Source organism: Dermacentor andersoni, chromosome 2 (assembly GCF_023375885.2).
Source record: "Dermacentor andersoni chromosome 2, qqDerAnde1_hic_scaffold, whole genome shotgun sequence".
NCBI classification, from domain to species: Eukaryota; Metazoa; Arthropoda; class Arachnida; order Ixodida; family Ixodidae; genus Dermacentor; species Dermacentor andersoni.
The window spans coordinates 173968733-173989095 of record NC_092815.1 but is presented as its reverse complement, the minus strand read 5'-3'; the positions used below and the strand labels follow the sequence as shown (position 1 = coordinate 173989095).

The 20363-nt window shown below is 45.6% G+C and overlaps 1 long non-coding RNA gene across 1 annotated transcript; it reads right to left on the bottom strand.

Annotated features, from left to right (window-relative positions):
- Nucleotides 1–851: 851 nt before the first annotated feature.
- Nucleotides 852–4744, bottom strand: LOC126540427 (uncharacterized). Its single transcript, XR_011892599.1, has 2 exons — nucleotides 3439–4744; nucleotides 852–1302 (listed from the first exon to the last, which is right to left on the bottom strand). It is a non-coding gene; the product is annotated as an uncharacterized lncRNA (long non-coding RNA).
- Between the last annotated feature and the right edge of the window lie 15619 nt (nucleotides 4745–20363).

The following is a 20363-nucleotide window of genomic DNA, read 5'->3' as shown; positions in this document are numbered from 1 at the left end:
GCAGTCACTCAGCAGTGTCAGTACAACGCCCGCCATCGTGGCGTACAGTTTTCGCCTGGTGCGCTCGTGCTCCTGTGGTCGCCCTCTTGTCACGTGGGACTTTCAGAGAAGCTCCTTTCGCAATACACAGGGCGCTACCGCGTGCTGCGCCAGGTGACGCCTGTGAAGTGCGAAATTGCTCCTGTGGGTTCAACCTCGTCCTCTCCTCTGGCATCTAGTGATGTCGTGCATGTCAGTAGGCTCAACGTCTACTACACTGCTTCCGAGTCCGGCCTTTAGGCGCTCCGGGATGGCGTTTTTGCCGCGGGGGTAGTGCTACGGAACAGTATTTGCGATCGCGAAGAGGCGAGCAGTGTGAAGACGACGACGACGATTAGAGGCTAGCGTGGGCTGTTACCTCTTGGCCAAATGCGGCTTATTTTCGTGTATATATACTTGTATATAGCTTTTCGTGTGCGTCTTCCTCCGTAACAATATTTCCCTATCTTGGCCATACAGATATGTTGGCATTGCTTTGCAAGTCACCATATCGGAAGATGGCGTATTGTACATGCAAGATTTCTGAAAGAAAACACGCTAAAACACGCGTTGCATGTGATGCCAATAACATTGTAGGCTGCTGTTCGGCATGAAGTGGTTAAATGTAGATTTGTATCAATCAACGATCAATTTTTGTAAATATGCATATTCAAAAGCCATCCTGCTCATTTTGCTTTGATGTTGAAAATTAGCAATATGAAAGCAGAACTAGCACTTGATGCCATGTGTAATTTACTCCAGATGTTCATATAGGAAAAGTGGTGGAAAATGGTAGAGGAGATACCACCTTCACAACCAGAACAACATGCAACTCACTAAACAGTCCTCTATTTTGGTGGTGAATGGCACCGGATTAACAATACAGAAAGTGACGTATCCAGAAACCAGCTGACTCTGAAGCATTTCTTTGGCTGAAGTACAGGTGTTAGCAATAAGAATAACAGCAGAAGTTGCTACGATCAGTGGCAATATGCATGCGATTTTTTGCATGTCTTGAGCACTGTGACATCTGATATTACTGTAACGCATATGGCGTTTTCACTCTATGCGACATCTCGATACGGTAGCAGTATATAGCTCCCAATAATTTCTAGTTGCACTGTTTGTAGCATCACAATGCACCTGTACTGCTTTTTATGGTTGTCCTTTTCGACCTGTTTGAGCGAAATAAATAGACAAAAAGAACAAGTCCAGCGCCGCAAATAATTCCGGCCACGATGCGGTAGAGGTTGTCATAGGTGCCCATTCTGTCCCGGAAATAACCTGCGAAATATAGAAGTAAGGCATCTTAGAATTTGCCTACTAATCACGAGTGCTTTTGGATTTGTTAGTGTCGAAGAGATTGTGGAGAGCGTTCATCTGATTGCGTTCATGCGTTTTTTATGTCGTTATCTGTGGCGACATGTAGCTCATTCATGGTTACCTTTAACGCAAACGAAGCATCATCATTGCTATGGGTTTGCAGTGCATGGTCCAGTCAAACTTCCTTCCTCTAGTAAGCTTAGGTCGTCACAAAGATATGGAAGCAAGAGAATGGGCACTCTAGGCCAACCTATTTTAACCTTCTGATGCATCAGTCTTCTCATATGTATCTTCAGTTGATTATGCTGTGCAACCATTGTCCATCAAAAACTCTTACTAGACCCAGTTCGCCAAAACAGCGCCGTGCCGTCTTTAATTGAACATATTCGTTTATGGACAGCGTTGAGATTTGCTTCTACGTTATTTGCATGAACATTATTTTGGGCCTAACGCCCATATGTGCGACATCAATTCGTCGCGAAAAGTCTCCGATATTTGAAGCCCGTTGTGTTATAGCTACACGATAATAGCCACACAATACTGATACAAAAACTGATGGTGTGTTCTCTTATTGTGTGCTATGAAATATTACACTGGAAATGATTCACCTTACTATAGGAAACGCTACTGAATACACAATAACGGGATTCAGGCATGCAATAAAACTGTGAAACTAACAAATGGTTTGGTTGCATGTGTGCTTCTAGTTTGCGCTACATATTAATAGTGAAACATTGGTAACTTCTGGCTAAAGAAACTCAAAAAATAAATATTTTTCTGAATCTGTCAATGCAATAGTATAGGTGCCAATTACTGCTGAAAAATAAAGACGAACACCTACAGACTGCAACCCAGCCAACACATTTATTGTTGTATTGCTTTTTTTAGGTCAAGTCAGCAACATGAAGCGCTCACAGTCGGAAAAGTCTATTCATAATATTTTCACGCTATCAAATGGTGTCATCATCAGCATGTTTAAGAGTCACGTCACCACTGTCGCGGTTGCTGTCTAGATAAAAACATATCAAACTTTCCTAGTACACTTAGCGGAATTTCAGCACACCTCTAATCGATAGCTCGAGCTTCTCCATCAATAGTAGAAATAAATCTCTGGTTAGCTCTATATTTCATTTACCTTACGGCTCAGTAAATACATTACTTAACACATATGCCTAATTGGGGTTCAATATGTGCTTTTTACTCTGTGCTGAACTTGCTTATAGAACTTGAAATTTTTGCACTTGAAAGAAGTAAATTTGCGACTTTCCCAGCGTGCAAGGGAGCAAGGAATGCATGCATTGTTGAGTACAGGTTTTTGTGCAGCTTCCCTTGCAGCAAAATACCTGTCAACTGAAGACAATATCGAAAACACAAGTGTATGTAACAGCAACAGACCATGAGAGCAAGATTGTTTTTTATTCGGCGCCAATGTTACAAGTTTATTACGAGAAAATTCTGATGGGAAGAACAGTGGTCTGTACCAGCCGCTTGCTTCTTTGGAAGGTATAAATGTTATTTAAAGCATTGGCGCCGGTAACAACTCAAGCAAACCGCACATTGGGAATTGTATACTTACGCTCGAATTATCTATATCTGTCGTCTGTACAGTTTCCGATAGTGATGGTCTGTGTAGACATGTGTTGCACCTAATACCGAAAGCGATTAAAGGAACAAGAACATTGCATTGAGAACCGTGACTAGTTCACAACTTATTCGAGAAGCAGCAATGATTAGATGTATTTCTTTCGCATAACAGGTAAACTAATATACTATGCACTGGGTTGTTGCCGTGATAAGAATAAATTTGTGGGAGCAGCAGGTAGCCTTTCCTAGCTCATATGAACGGCTGCCGGGATTACAACAATGCGTGACGTTGTTTGGAAGGTGTCCGAACAAAAAGAAAGCACTCAACAACGTGTTTACCTAATCTATCATATTCAGAATGTTATCGCGCAGATTGCTTTTCGCTGGCCTTTTGGTCGGGATCTCTCATCGAAAACGTCATTTATGCGCAGGGCTGTGAGAACTTGTAAAAAATGTTAGGCATGCAATGAAGTGTAGACACTCGCCAAATACCAAGACAGGCCTCATACTTACCAAATATCATCGGGTTGCACAACAGTACTGGAACAAGAAGCGAGCCCGACACTCCTGAGACCAGATTGATGGCTTCGGGTCCCATGTAGTCAGCTACCAGCACTTGCCTCATTGTCAAAAGTACCGCCATTAACACCGATGATAGCGCCCGAACGACGAGGTGCATTACTTGCTGTGTCTCTGGAGTGACTCCGAACACTATCCCGGCTGCTATCGTACATGCACAGGCTAAAGATGGTCTGCTCACCCAACCGATATCCGCGATGTAAGGTAAAAGCAGACGCCCAAAGATCTCCGGTGCTGCTGCGTATGTGAGGGCCATTGAAGCATGCGTATGGGAGACGCCCTTGTCACGCGCGTAGTCCACCATTGTGAAAAGGTGCACTGAGTTCACGTAGTCCAGAAGCATTGAAGCTAAGACGGCTGCAATGAAGCTCGCTGTTGACGACGTGGTTGGAACGATGCTCCGAAGAGCCCTAAGTAGCAGTTGTCGCGAGATTGTCGAAACTATGGCCTTCGAAGCGGCAGGTTTACCGCCTGCATATTCGCGAGCCATTGTTGTCACGTCCTTGTCAATTTTCCTGTATGCCAGACAAACTTGAGGTGATTGTTTTTCCGTTGTATTATCCTGAGACAGCTCGTCAAGATGCGCATCGGGACTAGTTAATGAATTCGTAGGGCCTAAAAGAAGTCTAGCCTGAGCGTCTTGTTTATCTGATAGCAAGGACTCGCTCCGATCCACTTTGGTTACGCAACTCTTTTTAAAGCCTTGGAAAGCGAACATAAATTCTTCGCTGTGTTTAGAGCAGGCGTCTTTCATGGGACTCAAGATGTCGTGTTCCGTAAAACATATTTCTGTTTTGGAAACATCTTCTTCAGTGTCCACCGTTTCCGCTTCTAAGTTCGATATGCTGCGTCTGTGAGCCTCGTGAAGCAGCTTTTGTATCGAAAAGGCGGTGCCAGCCGGTTCGTCCGCTTTCGTGAGAAGTGAAACGTCACACTCAGTTAGCTGTTTGGTTGTCTTCAACACCTGCCTTCTGCGTTGAACATGTCTTTGTGTCCTTTCTCCTGCAGAGCTAAGCCAAAGCGGCTCTTTCAGCATTACTCTGAACGCGAATATATTCATGATGATAGCACTGAAGACAGTCAAGGCTCCGCGGAACCCATACGCAACAGTCAGGGCAGACATCACCGCAGGAAATAAAAGGGCGCTGATGGGACCTGATGTTAGCAGGAGACCTACTGCTATGCCCCGGTATTTGCTGAAGTACTGCAAGACCACTACCGTGTGCGACAGCAATGTCACCCCGGCACCGATACCTGCGCATGAATGTGAAATTGCAAACAGCAGTATCTCAAGATGTGTATAAGACTGTGATAAACTGCACCGCCCATATCTTGCCTGCAGTCTTATTTGAGCTCATGCTTGCCTAGTTGCCTCTATCAATACAATTGCTCTACAGTATCCTGCAAAGTGGATAGGTACATTTAGAAGCTGCTTGTGTTTTCCATAAAAGACAACTCACGTAGCGCCTCATGGGAAAGAGATCGTGGCCATGACAGACAATATCACTTGTTTTTCGACCAATTCGTTCATGCTTTGTTGACCATATTGAACGAAGTCAATGTAGAATTCTGTAGAATGTAGAATTAGGTAGAAAACTTGTCTAGAAGAACGTAGAATTATATATTTAGCGTCTACTTCTTTTGAGGATCCTCTTTGTGTTTCTCGTAAGAAAGGCTGAAGCTGCGCGGGCTTTCCTCAGGCGTGTGTAAGGTACCGTGCATTATAAAAATTCAGAGAGCATTGTGTTCCGCTCAGATAACATCTTTACATAGGCATGCGTGCACTAAAATAGTGTGCTTAAATGTCAAAGCAAATGCATGCGCTCAATAAGATACGAAACATTTCAACTTACCATGTACAAATCCCATAGTAAAGGACATCCAGGCAATGCTTGGGGCAAACGCAGATGCCATCATACCTCCCCAGAGGAAAATGCTGCCCACGAGACCAATCCAAAACAGTGAAATGCGTTTGTGCAGTACAGCGACCAGCATACCTGCGCACATATCACGAAAGCCTTCAATATCTAAAGCGTATTTTTTTCTGGATGCCTCTTTACTTAACTGTTCTTTACTTAACTGTTAAGTACTTAACTGTTCTGCTTGTGCAATTCGTGCTGTGGACGTTTAACGATACGTCACGAGAAACTCGACACGTAAAGGCGTAAATGGCAAGCTGTTCAACATTGCAAGAGTATGAACAATGATCTGGTCAAAACATCAGTGCTTTATTACGAGCAGTCTTACTGAATACGAAATTAATTTAGGACCAAGAGAAGACAAGCTAACTTCTATCGGGGTTTCTGATTTTTGTTTTTTGTGTTTCTTTTTCTGAAATAGACCGCACCACAAAAAAAAAACCAAAATTACTTTTAGGAAGCCCGTCACTCGAGCACGTCTACATAGAGTGTAGTTATCGCCATCACAACAGAACAGAAACCAGTTCTAATGGTTTTATTTCTATGCCTACAGAAGAGGCAAATTAGAAAGTCTGATGTCACTAAGGTGTGGCGGTGCTCTAATAGCATATTCTAGTGAGGGTGGCCTTAAACCAAATATAAAAAAGTAACGCGAATAAAAGAACTAACGAAATAGTGAAACGATGTGTGCAATTATTTTCTTTTGCCATTTTTTGTTACTCGTCGCATTTATCCGTATGGTTTCGTCTCTCATCACTGTTGTTTTCCGGTAGTCTGTGTAGAGCAAGTGCGACTCGGACTTAGAATGTACTCTTACAGGCTTTGTTATTGCTTTAAGTTTTGAGAGGGCAAAAAAGTAGTGACAAACTATACTCGCCTGTGTTTTTTCGTAATACAAAAAATCATAAAATAAGGGCACGACCCAGCTTTAAAATCAGCTCTACAACAGTTTCTGTTTAGAGTACAGCAAACAAGAGGAGCGTCGCTTTAGTTACCTTTCTTTTTTCCTCCTTCATTTCTGTCTTTTAATTAGGGTTGTACAAATATTGGAATATTTCTAATAACCAGTTGAAATTTTTTCCCTATTGAACTGTTTCCTAATCGTATAGTTACTCATTCCTAGACACAATTATTTTTCGAATGTGTTTATAATACCGGAAGCCTTTAATCGTGCGGGATAATGCAAATTATTGCATTGAAAGTGCGATGAATTTTATACTGCCAACCTCAATAGTAAAAATATAAGACGGTAAATTACGAAATAGAGAACACCGTGTAGTGAATGGTGAAAAATGCTGCTTATTATACGCAAGCTAATAGCAAAGTACCTGATATTTCATTAATTCATATTCGCTTTTCACATTAGTACATGAGTATTACAATCACTCTAAAAAAATTAAATTATGGGGTTTTACGTGCCAAAACCGCTTTCTGATTATGAGGCACGCCGTAGTGGAGGACTTTCGACCACCTGAGGTTCTTTAACATGCACCTAAATGTAAGCACACGGCTGTTTTCGCATTTTGCCCCCATCGAAATGCGACCGCCGTGGCCGGGATTCGATCCCGCGACCTCGTGCTCAGCAGCCCAAAATCACTCTAGAAATTATTTTTGGCACACGCCGACATTTCACCACGCAGCTTCAAATTCAAATTGTTGAATATTCCTTGAAAACACAATAGGAAACTGTCCAACACTGTTTGGATCCATAGCCATAGGCAAGCCAAGGGTTAAATAAATAAATAAAGCACAGTAATGGATACACTTCAATATGTATAAATCACCAACGTGGAACAGTGGGGGGGGGGGATTTACGTGAGTACAAATGTAAAAAAAAAAGTATGCATATCAAGGAGCAATTACATCAATTCACGACAATGTCTTACATGTTCACATTATATGGTAAAAATCGGATGCACACAAGAGGTAGAAGATATTTAAGATAAAGAATGCATGTCCATGAAGAACTGTCTCGCTGCAGGAGCATCCGTTCGAGTATATTTTATGTGGTGCGGACGGGTGTTCCATATTTTTGCCCCGATAGAAGAGAGCCATCTTTCTCCATATACGTTTTGTGTGGGCGGGAGGTTAAAATTGCCAAGCGTTACATTTCTAGTAGTTAGACATGAAAGAGAGAGAGAGAGAGAGAAACAAACAAAGGAAAGACAGCGATGTTTACTAGAGATTATCTCCGGTTGGCTACCCTGTACCGGGGGAGGGCCAAAGGGATGCGATAGGTGAGAGAGAGAAAAATAATAATAAAACGTACACACACACACACCCATTCCACATGATGTATAAAAGAGGGATATTGGGAAGGGCTGGGTGTACCTCACGATGCTGTTTATAACACTTGCTGTTTTTTGCAGGCGCAGTGAATCGAAGGTTAGTATTGTAGGTCGTCGAATAGTGGCCTGCTGGCGTGATCCCGCTCAGAATGAGTTATGGTTCTTAATGACCGTTTCTGTATTTATCGGATTGGTTCGAGGTAACTCTTGTAAGTCCATCCCCATGACTCGAGAAAGTGTGAGAGGGCGCTATAAATAAAGGATAAATATAATATGCGTAATGTATTTTTGTCAAAGAAGTCACGAGCCTGTATCAGTTTATAGCACCCTGAAACCATATTCGCTGCCGCCGCTAATAAATGATTTTGCCACTGCAGGTGCATATCAAAAACTATGCCAAGATACTTAAAAGAAGGTATATATTCTATTGCGGAATTGTCAGTGCTAATTCGCAAAGGGTTCCGGTCTACATGTTTATTACGGGAGTGAAGTATACTGTATTTTGTCTTCAAAACACTTACGGAAAGTTGGTTTGCTGTGAACCGTTCGGAGGTGCTTGCCAAATCTACGTTTGCTTTAGACTCTATTTCCTTGATGTTATTTCCTGTAATTATTATAGTGGTGTCAGCTGCATACATCAGCATATTCCAAAAATTCAGAGCACGCGGAAGGTTGGATACAGATAAAAAAAAAGCCCCTTCTCCCAAGAAACACTAAAATCACTTACTCAGAAGTGGCGCCGCTGCGACAAAGTTGTGTTTGCATTTATGGGTTTTTCGCACAGAATGTAAAGGCGTAATGTATTTTCCCATGTTATTTCATCCATTTAGCCATTTTATTAACTCGTGGTGTCAAGCGCCTTCGAAGGAGTGTTAACAAAGTAGTGAGCGCCAGTGAAACGAATTGCACAAGCAGAACAGTTAAGTACTTAACAGTTAAGTGAGCGCCAGTGAAAACATTTCGTTACTCGAAATGAAATAATACATAGAGCATCTCAGGACAAAATCTCATAGAGCACAATAATTAAGAGTGCATCATAAGCTAGCTATACTTGTTAGTAAGAAATATTTGCTACATAAAGGGGGGACACTCCTAGAAACTTTCTTTTTATTACTTTTATTAGAGCTTTCAAAATTCAAATAATTATAGTGTTTTCTATGCAGATTTCAAATATGGCACTAGTTTTTGTGCAGCTGGTATAGTTTTATAGTTATGTGATGAATATTGGCAAAATATAGTCATCTTTATGGGCACTTTTTTATGTAATAAATTTCACAACAAGCATCGTGTTGTTGCTTGTTTAGCTCTTTGTAGATCGCAAAGTGCCGATATCTAGCCAAACATTGTGTACAGTTACTGCGAAAAAAATTACAACATTTCAACAAATTTTTTCACAGTTATCTGAAATATAGTTATGCACTTTTGCAACTTACTGCTTCGAAATATTTCAGTTTCAGTTAGATAACAGCACTGTACATATCTTCAAGAGTACGTAAGACAAATTTCGTTAGTATAAGACAATTGTAAGTGCACAAGGTTAATTTCATGTGATCGTGAACAAAATTTGTTGAAGCGTCCAAATTTCTTTTTATAGTTCCAGTAATTGTACACGCTGTTTCAGTAGATATCGACACTTTGCGGTCTACAAAGAGCTAAATAAGTTACGGCACAAAGCGTTTTGCTAAAATCTATTACAGAATAAAGTGCCCGCAAAATCACTCTGTTTTGCCATTCTGCAAGATAAACCTCAAGAACTATAGTCACTACAGAGAAACTAATGACATATTTGAAATCTGATTGAACTGCTCTATAAGTGGGCGGATTTTCAAATCACTACACAAATAATAAAGAAATGCTTTTTCGAGGAGCGTCTACACTTAACGGAACATTTTTAACCTTTTAAAGTTTATAGTGGGGCCCTACAATGTAAAACTATTCCAAACTTTTCTATTCCAATTCTGCAATCAGCCCTCCGCGATTGGTCAAGAACATTTTTGGACAATCCCTACTTAACCTGTCTGTCACGCGACGTCACGAAAACCGCGATAGCTCCCCATCTGATATGAAGTGTACACGCTGATTATGCATGATTTGACCGAAAAAAGAAAAATATTTATTTCTGATTCGACGCCTTTTCGCCACTAGCCCCCCGGCTATTGGTCAAATGTTTTCGGGCTGCACGCACTTCACCTGCCTGTCACGCGACGTCTCGAAACCGCAAGAACTCACTGCCTCAAAGTGACGTGTACGCAATAAAGATGCATTATTATGCCGAAAAAAACAGAATTTTCTTCTGAATAGCCGCAGGCTGCCCGGTTCCAAAAGGAATAAAAGATGGCTGCTGCCGATCGCTCAGGTGCTGACTACTCGCACCTGCCGGAGAGCATGAGTTTATATGAGTTTAATGAAACTTCTTGGCTGGCCGTGTAACGTTTCCGAGCACTTTCGGCACGTTTACGACCTCATTTTGACAACTCTTCATTGCTGAGGATCCGTTTTAGCCTCATTCTTAAGCTTCCGCTACATGCCGCCGCGATTTTCGACCAGCCACCGCAAGCTAAATAAGGGAAAGCGGACCAATCGCAGACGCCCGCATCACCTTCTTCATCCGGTCATCGACTTTCAGTGCAGTGGCTCGGCCCTATCGAACCCCTCTCCATTTTAGCGTGCTCCTCGCCTCTTGTCAGCCAACTAGATAAGACAAGCCGCTAAGTGTAGGCAATGTTATTCGTTTATCAAGCAAACAAAAGTGACCTCCTATGAACGAGGAGAGCGTTTGTTTGGTCTGTTCAGACAACCATGCAGGTGACCGCCCGGTGCTTGCGTCGGCGGTTACGGAAATTTAACGTCAGGAGATTGGAATAAAAACATATTGGAATAGTTTTACGTTATAGGGCCCGTGTTCTCCACAATATATTCATCATTTAGATTGCGCAGTAAGCAGCCGCGATAGCGCAGCGGCCATGGCATTGCGAAGCTGAACGCCACTTGGCGAGTTCGATCCCGAGTGGTGGCAGCATTCTAATCGGGACGCAATGCAAGAAGCGCACGTGTACCGTACATAAGGGGGGCGTTAAACATCTCTAGGTGGGCATTATTGAACCGGAGTCCTCTACCGAGGCGTCCCGCAGAAGCCACTGTGCAGTTTTGGGACATTAAGCCCCAAGATATCTAACTTGTATCTATACCTCTTTTCGTTAACACACTGCGCCCAGTACCTTTGTATGATCAACGGCGTGCGCGTATGAGTGTTTGAGAAGACAGTTGCTGGTCCCGGTTGGTAAAGAAAAAATTACGATTATTGTTTGGGGACGAGACAATACTGAAATGGTATAGTCTTCTAAAGTGCGGAACATCACGAAAAGGTTCATCTGTGTAAAACGCCAGAGCACAAGTGCTCGCTCGCATGCGAATTGCAATGAAGACAACAATGGAGGGGAGTTGCAGATTTGCGACTGTTTAGCGGTTCTGGGTGGGACCGGTAAGACCATCTTCCGTGCCCTGCAGTCTGTGCAAGCTCAAGCTCTGCAAATTTGTCTTGGCCTTCCTAGGTCTGCATCCACGGCAGCAACAATAGTCATCACAGATGACCACCTCATCAATACGTATATTCTAGTCGACGCTTTAATGAAGCACATCAAGCACTTCGCCCGACTTCCATAGCACCATTTCACCTCCCTTCCTGCCGCTTGACCTCGTCGAGTGTTTAGCAGGTTAATTGCCGGCAACCGTGGAACTTTACCGTCAAACTTCACGTCTGCAGCACGACCTACTCTACCGCTGTGGTGCCTGCATCCACTCCAGGCCCCTCTTGTCATTCCTGGCATCAAAAAGAAAACGGAGATGTCATCTGTCGCCCTCAAACAAACCCTACTTTCATTCCCACATGAGAAGCACAAAGAATGCATCTACGTTTTCAAGAAAGTTTCTGTCTCCTCCAGAAGTTCACCTAGAGGAGTGATAATTCCCGCAAGATCTGTCATCATCAAATTCAAGAGGTTTCACATTACATCATCAACGGCTGCACAACTCGGAGCTATCCGTGCTGCTCTGGAGTTTATTGCTCACAAATCATCACATTCGTGGTGGTCCATAATTTGTGACTCGAAGGCCGCTCTCTATTGTCTGATGTCCCCTTTGAACCACGCACATAACGTGCTCCTAGTCACCGACATCCGACAACTTCACCATCACGCAATCGAGAAGGAGCTCGTCATCATCTACCAGTGGATACCGGGTAACTGCGGTATTTCAACAAATCACAGTGCGGATCACGCTGACCCATCGGCCCACAATGGGACCATATTATACCAATGTCACTCTCAAGGACAGATGCAGCTGCAGACTTTGCGGAACACCAGTGAATTAACGGACGCACGTCTCCACAGATTGCATCCACGTCTGCATCTCCATCTTCCACCACGGATACCACGAGCGGGAGCAACACTTCTGTGCCGCCTGTGGCTCGGCGTGGCATTCAGAAACACCTACAATATTCCTTCCGCATTGGAATGACCGACAGCCCTACCTGCGATACCTGCGGCTTCGAGGAGATGATCAAGCACCACCTCTACGACTGTCCGCGTTACAATGTGTCAAGAAAAGTGCTGGTGACCGCGCTCGAAAAACTGGGCAATCGCCCCTGCATGGAAGAAAAAGTTCAAGGACACTGGTCCTTACGGGTTTCCGCACTCAAGGCTTTATGGGTTCTGCTGAAGCTTCTAAGGGCTTGTGAATTGTGCGACCGTCTTTGAATGTTGTAGCACGTAGCATCGCGTTATTGTGTGAATTTTTCTCAATTTTTCTTCTTCTTTCTCCTTTTATTCTCTTTAACTCTTTCCCCAGCACAGGGTGCTGCGGAAAGGGTTAAACGCTGGCCAACCTCCCTGTCTTTCCTCCCCTTTTTGTATTTCTCTCATGATTGCGTAATATTATGCATTTTTCGCTGAAACAAGCGGAAGGAGTTGGGTAGAAGACTGAAGCGCTCAGGGGCTTGGAGACAACCCCCGAAAGTTGCTCCGTAATGTACGTTTTGATGTATAGCAAGAGCGAAAAAAATGTCAGCGGAGGAACTTCCTTGAAATATCTGTAAACGTTTTTAACAACGCTTATAAGCGCAATATATACTCCGGCGTAACGCGCGCGCGCGGCCACGCGCGTCGCGGTTAAGCGACGTCGGTGAAAAACGCGCAGTCTACAGTCCGGCGTCACGGCGTAGCCGGCGTGCCCAGGTGCGCTTGGCGAACTCAACGCCGCCGGCGCGGAGATGGAGCGTGTTCTATTTCACGCGGTTGACGCTAGACCAGAATGCACTGCGCGCTGTAGCGGCAGCGAGCAGAAGGCAGAATGGCGGCCTGCGGTGCGCGTACTGACAGTGTGGCTGTGGTTTTTTCAACATCCGTGTGTGATGACAGCGCGAGTGAGGACGCCTGCTTGAAGCCATTCGCAACCATCCATGTGTATACGATGTGAAACGCATGGACTACCGCGACACAGAGCGCAAGAGCAACGCGTGGGAAGCTATACGAAAGCAGTGTGGTCTCGCCACAGGTAAGCTGCATTTCGCAGCTCACTAGCTGGTGGTAGTCGCGGAGTTGAGGGCGCTTGTCGAATAGCTTTCGTATGTACATGGTCCGCTTCCGTTTTTGACGTAGCCGACGTACTAGCAATATGAGTGCGGTGTTCTGGCTGTCAGGACAAGTTAACGCCATACCGCAAAAACTTTTGTTTTATGCGCACGGAAGGAGAAAAAGCGCGCGCGCTACCCGAACGGCGCGCTATTCGCCGCAGCCGTGAATTTGCGCTCCCGGACGCAGAGATGGCGCCAGCCTCGCTCTGCGCGCGCACGCCGAACTGTAGAGGAAGCAAATTTCTTGCACCCCTGGCGTCGCTAGCGCAGCGTATCCGACTTCGCCTGCCGCGGCCTGGCACGCCGAGCACGTCGGACTATATCTTGGCCTTTAGAGATTGGACGACGGATCAAAAACTTCATGTGATTTCGCTATGGTATAACTGCAACATGAAGCACTGCGAAATGCGTTTTTTAACATTGTAGGGGCTACAGAACGTAAAGCTATTCCAATATGTTTCTATTCAGTTTTCGTAAGCAGCTCTTCGCGATTGGTAAAAACATTTTTGGGCCCTGGCCACGTTTCTCGTCTGCTACGAGACGTCATGAAAACCGCAGAACTCCCCATCTGAATATGTCGTGTGTGCGCTTATTATGTATGATTTAGCAACTGAACATGAGAAGAACACTTCTTACCGATTCTACGCATTCGTCACCATCAGCCTTCTGTGAATGGTCAAAATGTATCGTGCGACGACTACACCGCCGATCTCTGGCGCGAAGTCACAAATCCACAAAATCTTACCAAGACAAATTGACGCTGTCGGCGAGAATTAATTTCTTTCTATATATTACAACATTTTCGGCGCAGTATATGGTGTAATGCTGTCGAATTGCTTCGCCACGTATACCACATCAGCTTGCCAAATCTTCCATGTGTATATGTTGAGGCGGCACTCCTGAGGGTCCGTTGCAAGCCGCTGCAACCGCCGGCAAGCCACCGCAAGCTAAGCAAGGGGAAGCGGACCAATGGGAGGCGCAGGCACCACTCTCCTAGACCGGTTATTTACATGCACTGTGCTAGTTCAGCCACACAGAAACCCTCTCGGTTGCGGCATACTCCTCACCTTTGGCGCGAAAACATTTCATGGCTGGAAATAATACTCGCTTTGAAAGCAAAAAAAAAAATTACCGACGATTACGTTACTTCCTAATGCGAAATTTGAGCGCAGCAAATAAGCTGTTTCACCTTTTCGATAGATTGAGGCAAAGAAATCGAGCAACACATGTATGCGCTATCACAGAATTTTTTTGTTTATTTTTCACACGTATTCCTTTAACAAAGACTCCACTAACAGTTCTTGACAGTCATGAAGGAAGCTTTGTGGTCGGAGAAATAGACTGATATATGTTCGACTTGGTACACCAATGCTTGATTCTCAAAGACGAGATCTATACAAGTGCCTCGCGAGGTTGTCACAGCCGTGGGACGCGTTACGAGCGAGAGGAACGGGATGTTCTCCCGCATAAGTGTTAGGAAATTGCTGTTTGTCTTTATGTCAACATTAAAGTCCCCCACTACTAACATCGGTGTGGATCGATGGACGGTTAATGCGAGTTGCAGGAAGTGCACGACGTCCCACCGATCTGGCTCTCTGATTGCCACCGCACAGGGGTTGCATTGGAGGAGGAGCGAAGAAAGGAATTAAGTTCGAGCCGGCGCTTTGACAACCGGAGACTCGCAGGAAGAGGGGGGAGGGGGGCGGCGTGTACACCCAGCGGCAAACGATGGGGGCAGAAGCGCGCGCAGCAAGCGGAGAACACGATAAAGGGAGGAGGGAAGAGATAGCAGCGACTGACTGATGCCGCTGACGCCGATAGTGAGTCAACCCCAGCTGCGGAGTTGGTTTCAGGGACAACGCCGCCGATGCCGACACAAACAATATGATACCCTCGCTTCCGCAGCGCTAAGAACCAGGTCTAGCCGTGAGAAGGTGGTCACGTATTCGTCGACGTGCCGGGGCCTACGTGAAATAACCGGCGCGTCGGCAACTGAAGAGCACCCTATCCGCCACACAAGAACAGGGGGGGGGGGGGGGGACCCTTTCCTCCTCTTTCTGCATGGCGGCGACGGTGTTCTATGCAGTCACGTTATCTTGACTCTCTAGCGGCGTCAGCGGCATCCAGCGGTATCAGTCGGTCGCTGCTAGCGCTGGGGGGATGAAAGGGGGGCGGAGCTGGTTACGAGGCCGACGACAACGTCGACGACGACGCGAAACCCAGGAACGGACGCCAAAGAGCTGCGCTCTAAAACGCTGCGGGTCTCCGCCCGTGCTTGCGTCAGCGGCTGCGTACGTTTGACATATGGGAATAAAGTTACAATGTAATAACTTTAAGTTATATCACGCCAGCTGCGCTGCTGCAGCACGGAAATCTTTAAACAGGCAGGCGACTACGAGGCACCTGGGAGCATAATGGGCGAAACGCTTAACAGGACACTACATTTCAAGCGTGTCCGTGTGCTTACCGGAGGATCGGTAGCAGGCCAACAAGATGGAGCCTGGCCACGAGGCGGTCTGCCGATCCACGCTGAACTCCTCAATAAAGGCCACGTAGAACCAACCCATGCCTCTATTGGTGGCTGACGAAAATAGATTAGCCAGCAGTGCCACTGCAGCCACGTCCCATCGGCAGTCGACGCGGTTCCGCATCAGGAAGCTGCGCATATTTTCGCCGATTTACGTCCATTGTTTGTTCATGGTTCGATATTTTTGAGGCGCGGCATAGGAGTAAAACACGTTTGGTGGATCGTTGTGAAGCTCTATTAAATTACTAAACCTTCCACTGAGATTTCATGTAACAACCATATGTTTGGGGACTGGTCCGTCTAATTCTCCAGTGGTGAACTTGCGAGAAGTGCAATGGCGCTTATAAGTGTGGGTGACCACAGGCGTGCGCTTACATTGCTAAAACTTGTCTGTCTATTCTCAGGAGCGTTAAGGGTAAAGGGTAAAGTTTTGGGTCTTTTTTTTTTTTTGATGAGTGATTACTCTAAAGGAGCCACGTCTGCTAATAATATTTCTCTCTCCAATACTATCACACCTTTAAAATCAATATAGTAATCCATTAGATCGCAGGGCACTCGAACACTACTAAGCTTTCCGCAACATACGCGTATTGTTGTGGTAGCACCCTCTCAGGTATATTGATTGTAAGGTTAAGTCAAATATACATGCCAACCAGGCAAACATCTGCCGAATGTTCGCCTTTGTCAATGTTGACCATTCTCCGTGTACGAGTTAGTTAATTTATACGAAACTGAAAAGAAAGAACCTGCTTCTTGCACTTCCTTTATTATCTTCAAATACGGCACCGATATATATTTAAAACATCGTGTTTTAGGAAAATCAATACATTCAAGACATTTCCAAGGCAACATCATTATTACATTGACGTGTAATGTTTTCAGCATACACATGCATGCAAAACAAATTCAAGGATTCTAAATTATAAACCGCTAAAAGAGATGAGAGCACTCAACTTTTCATGTTTATAAATATTGCATTGAACATTGATTTACGCTGCTGTGACTGTTGCTCGAACGTGAGGTTTATTCTATGAAGACTGCAGCCAGCTGAAGGAAAAAGGTGATACCTCATGACGGTGAATAGTGAGGCCGCCAGAGACCTATTGCATCAATTATTATTTCTAATTTGGGCGAATAATTGTCATTGCTTGGGCAATCTATAAGATACAAAACTAAATACGTCAGTGTTTCCGTTTTGCCTCGTACGCTTAATTCAGGTTTTGTGCAAACTCTCGAAGAAGTAGGCACATTCATGCCTATTTTCACACTTCAAAGTCAGAAGTCATCAAAACAGGAAACTCTGTTCCACCACTTCCTATGCGCGGCAAGCGCTACCGCGCCCGTGATTTGTTAGCCGTCATTCTAAGGTCGAAGTCGCAGTATAGCCGTGCAGCTGTGGACAATTATCACCATTACATCCCCATCATAGAAGCTGTAAGAAACTTTCCTTGTCGATCTCGCCACGTTTTCGCGTTCGTGGGTCGGCCAGCCAATATCTTGCCAAAATATTTCTATTTATATATAAAGATTCTGTGCCCACCAAATACAAGCTCCAGAAAACGAGCCTGCAAACCAGCGCACCGTGGATTTCAATGTAGTTGCAATGAGTGCCCCTTTATTATGCGTATTTACAAAATACATCACCACATGAAACATGAGCACAATAAAGCACCTCCTGGGTACCTCTATTTTGTATACAGGCGTCGTAATAAAATTTGCAGCCATACCTGCATTTCTGAGGAACGAAAAAGAGTGAGAGAGAGAGTGGCTTGGCTCCACTTGATAGCTCAGCTTGTCAGCCGATAACTCAAAGCGCGGTTTTTTGTTGCACATGGTCTGCTCTACAAGCACAATTGATCGGCGGAGTTACCACAAGTGTACGAACCCCTGTTTCCGAGCTGGATTTGTATGACGAAGTGAGTTCTAGTCATACGAGCTTAGCCAGAAAATTGCACTAGGTACAGTAGCGTTTCAACTGAGTAAATATTCACCACGGCTCCGAGAAATATCTTGCAAGCTGTGAGTTGTGCTAACATTACAAGTGGCGCGAGTGCCGTTCGTGCACTTCTCCGTCCTGGTTCGCCCCCCCCCCCCTTCTCATACCGCTGCTTTCGAAGACATGGACATCTACTTACAGGCTTTTGTCTGTGGTGTATAGATTATATTAGATGAAGCATCGTGTGCTTCGATCACTAGACCGGATATGCTGAAACCACCGCGCTTACTGGTGCAGCGAGCGCTAACGCCTCGCGCTTCAATCGCCACTATGCACTCTTCCAGCGTCCTCGCCTCAGTATTAGTGGCCCCGGGCTGCCGGTTCACTGATATCACCGAGGAGCTCCTCCAGATTTCTTTGCGAAGTGGCCTCATGGTACTTCATATTGTACCGCGACCTACGTCCTCTTTGAGCGCACTTATAGGATTCAGCCTAACATACTCGCAATATATACAGATTGTAAGCACCAAAAGTGGTACGCAATAACGTTTATCAGTTACGACTGTAATGCTGCACAAAATGAGAACACTGGTTATAGCGCCTGTTACCTATATTACGGCCGCTGGTCACTTCGTTCACTTGACACAATTCATCGATTATATCTTAACACAAAACATTTGGTTGCCTAGACACTTGAGGGCGTAAGTGTTCCACGCGAGGAGTGACACTACGCTGTGGGCGCCTATACGGGAGCGTGGCTTGCGGTAAGTCTTTTAACATTTAGTTTATTTAAATGTTAAAGGCCATTTGTCACCGTCAGCTGTCCCAGCCTACACAACTACCTCTACGCAAGAAAAACCTGCTTAAAAAATCATTAGCGTTTGACTTGACGCAAGGAAGTGCTCGACATTGTTTATTCCTCGCAATAATTCCGCTAACATTTCATTATGCTACCGTCTCGAGACTATGCCTCAAGTGGAGTAGGCGAAGTATTTGGGTTCCGAAGTTCTTGGGTTATGAAGGTTTCCTGAGCTGGCTTGGCCGTATTGACCGTATAAATAAATAAGGAGAAGTTGGCATGCTACGTAAGCTATGTAACTGTCAGTCGGGGATGCTGAGAGACTGTGATGTGTGTAGTGCGCGACATTGTGCGGTGGTCGGAAAGGACAAAAGCAGACGATAAGAAGTGCGCGTGCCGAGGCGAATTCCGTGCTGGAGAGAAAACGACAACGCCGAAGAGCGTCCGGCACGTGAACGCGCGGCGCAAGAAAAGAAAACAAGAGAAAAATGCCAACCAATTAAGAGAAACCACGGAGCGTCAAACAGCCAATCAGAAAACGACTAATCGGCCAGAGCGGAAGAAAAAGCGCGGCGCGCTGGCAGAACAGGGGGAGACACCGGGAGAGTTTGAGGAAGCGACGCCAGGAGAAGGTCGGCCACCGGACCGGGAGTTGAAGACAGGCCGTCGGGTTCCGGACCCGAGTCAACAGGACTTCACCCGACCCGGGCCTCCTGCCAACCCGTTCCTGTGCGTCGCCAGTCTACCCGAGCGTGCCGCCAGCTGCTCAAGGCGGGCGAGCTTCTGTGCCCGTGGGCAGGACGAGAGCAGTCGGGCTACGGGCCCGAGTTCTACGCCCTGTTGCCCGGCCAGAACGCCCCCGCCATTTACTCGTGCCGCCTGCTGCCCGAGGCCAGCGTTCGAGCTTCTGTGCCCGTGGGCAGGACGAGAGCCATCGGGCTACGGGCCCGAGTTCTACGCCCAGCTGCCCGGCCAGAACGCCGCCGCCGTGTGCTCGTGCCGCCTAGCCGCCAGCCTCTACCTCCAAGCCAGAGCTAGGGCGCTCCGTTTGCCCGGTCAACCATCCTACACCCCGACCTTTGGTGAGACCGGTGCAACTTCTCTCATCGTCTTGTCGCCGCTTCTCGACGTCGAGACTGGTATGCGCCACTGCCATCGTGGTCAGCCCGGACTCGCGCACTAGTTAACGCTGTACTAGCCCTGAGTGTGTTCCTTAGCGCGATGTCTGAGTGTTTATTTTATGCTTTCTATTTATTTCTATGTCTATTTAGTTTTATTAAAAGTGTGTGTGTGTGTGTTTTTGAAATCAACGGCTTTGTCCTCAATTAGGTTCTCGGAGGCTCCGCCTAAGAGAACCGTCAGAACCTTTGAGTACAAGTACCTTGCATCACAGAGACCCACTTCTTATGACATACCAAATGTATTGAAGAACGGTAGATTGGGCGAGGTGATTTTCTGTAATGTTTAAAAACAGCACTAAAAACGTACACGGGACAACAGACTAGAGGATATGATACACACGGCGCTGACTTGCAACCGCGTTTTTAGGAAAAAACACGATGGCTTTCTAAGGCCTTCCATCAAGCATGCGTGCATGCTCGATGTGAATAAAATCACTTGTCATTCCCAACACATTGCTTCGTGGTCACCGTTGTTCACCGCGGTTCAGCAAGCCCATTTCCTTCAAAGATAAGGTTACGGAAGGCTGAATAACACACCCACTACCTTTCCTCATTATGTGCAATCCTTCCACGACTTCTC